At 47.2% G+C, this 1,884-nt stretch overlaps 2 protein-coding genes across 2 annotated transcripts in view; both read right to left on the bottom strand.

Moving 5' to 3' along the window:
• The window catches only part of MIF4GD (MIF4G domain containing), a 17,482-nt gene that overhangs the window by 2,075 nt on the left and 13,523 nt on the right, over window positions 1-1,884 (bottom strand). The window lies entirely within an intron of this gene.
• Window positions 1-1,884, bottom strand: part of GGA3 (golgi associated, gamma adaptin ear containing, ARF binding protein 3) — a 12,852-nt gene that overhangs the window by 10,593 nt on the left and 375 nt on the right. The window lies entirely within an intron of this gene.

Genomic DNA, 1,884 nt, shown 5'->3' with positions numbered 1-1,884 from the left:
CGCTCCCGGCCACCGCAGCCTCGACCTGCTGGGCTCTGGCGATCCTTCCACCTCAGCCTTCCAAGTAGCTGGAACTACAGGCGCGTGCTATCATGCCCGGCTAATTTTTTGATTTATTGTAGAGATGAGGTCTTGCCTGCCCAGGCGGGTCTCGAACCCGCGGGCTCAGGCAATCCACTCACCTCAGCCTCCCAAAGGCGCGGGATTACAGGCTGAGCCACTGAGCCCGGCCAAATATTTCTTTCTATCCAGTGTATTTTTATTTATTTTGGACAGGCTCTATCTCTGTCACCCAAGCTAGAGTGCAGTGGCGTGACTTCTGCCCAATATTTTGAAAGTCACAAATGAAAGAGAAATTCACAGTCTCAAGGAGCTTAGAGTGGATCAGGGATAATAGTGCAAACACAAGTAAATACAAATGATTAAACTACCCACAAATATCTGCATAAAGTATCCAAATATAAATAACTCCAGTTATATAAAAATGAGCCGAGTATTAAGCAATGATCAAGAAATGCTTCCCGAAGAAAGTGAAGTCAGGTTGGACTAGATAAAAAACATGGATATTTAGAAAATGAGTATTGTCTACATTCCCCTGAAAAGATTTAAGACCTAGCCTTCCATAATGCTTTATTTTATTGTTATTATTACTTGAGTCGGAGTCTCACTGTCACCCAGGCTGGAGTGCAGTAGCACACTCATAGCCACCGCAGCCTTGACCTGCTGGGCTCAGGCGATCCTTCCACCTCAGCCTTTCAAGTAGCTGAAAGTAAGGTGTGTGCCACCATGCCCAGCTAATTTTTAAAAATTTATTTATTGTAGAGATGAGGTCTTGCCAAGTTGCCCAGGCTGGTCTCGAAATCCTGGGTTCGGGCAATCCTCTCGCCTCTGCCTCTCAAAGTGCTGGGATTACAGGTATGAGCCACCATGCCTAGCTAAATGATTGTGAAATTGCACACAATGCTTATCACTGTCAAGCCAACAGCATTTCCTTAGGCCCTGCTAAGCACCAATTATTGTGCAGTCTATCCCTGGGACTGCAAAAGTAGAACCTTGACTTGTATACTCAGCACCCTCAAGCTTAAGTGGTCTTCCATGATCAAGCACAAAGACAAGTGTTGGAGGGTTCTCAGAGGGTCACTAAGGGTTCAAACCCAGGCCCTAAATACAAAGTTCGCTAGTATTTGGTTTGGGCCCTCCTCCCTGTTACCCCAGAATTTGTGATTACAGGTGAGAGCCCAGCTGAGGGTGGTTAAATGGGTTCCCATCTCTGATTCAGATCTGGAGTCTGTCTCTTCCAGAAAGCACTCTCAAGCTGTTTGCTAAATGTAGGGCTTCAGGTTCAGAATACAAATGGAAGGCTGACGATACCCCTCCTTTAAAACACCCATGCTCCTTCCACAGATTTCCACAAGGACCAAAACCATAGCCCATCCCAGCAAGGATGTTGTCAGAAGTTTCTGAATTCTGTTTTCTCACGATTCTGAGTGTTTTGTTCTGTTTTTTGAGTCGGAGTCTCTGTCACCCAGGCTGGAATGCAGCAGCATGCTCACGGCCACCACAGCCTCGACCTTCCGCCTCAGTCTTCCAAGTAGCTGGAACTACAGGCACACACTACTATGCCTGGCTAATTTTTTGATTTATTTCAGAGATGAGGTCTTGCCAAGTTGCCCAAACTGGTCTCGAAACTCTGAGCTCAGGCAATCCTCTCGCCTCAGCCTCCCAAAGTGCTGAGATTACAGACTTGAGTCACCACACCTAGCCAACTGTGGGTGTTTTCTTAACTTTAAAAATCATCAAGCCGGGCTCGGTGGCTCAGCCTGTAATCCCGTGCCTTTGGGAGGCTGAGGTGAGTGGATTGCCTGACCTGCGGGTTCGAGACCC

Source organism: Carlito syrichta, unplaced genomic scaffold (genome assembly GCF_000164805.1).
Source record: "Carlito syrichta isolate Samal-C Ts95f unplaced genomic scaffold, Tarsius_syrichta-2.0.1 Scaffold315826, whole genome shotgun sequence".
NCBI lineage: Eukaryota > Metazoa > Chordata > Mammalia > Primates > Tarsiidae > Carlito > Carlito syrichta.
The sequence above is the reverse complement of the archived record's forward strand: the minus strand, read 5'-3'. Positions and strand labels throughout refer to the sequence as shown.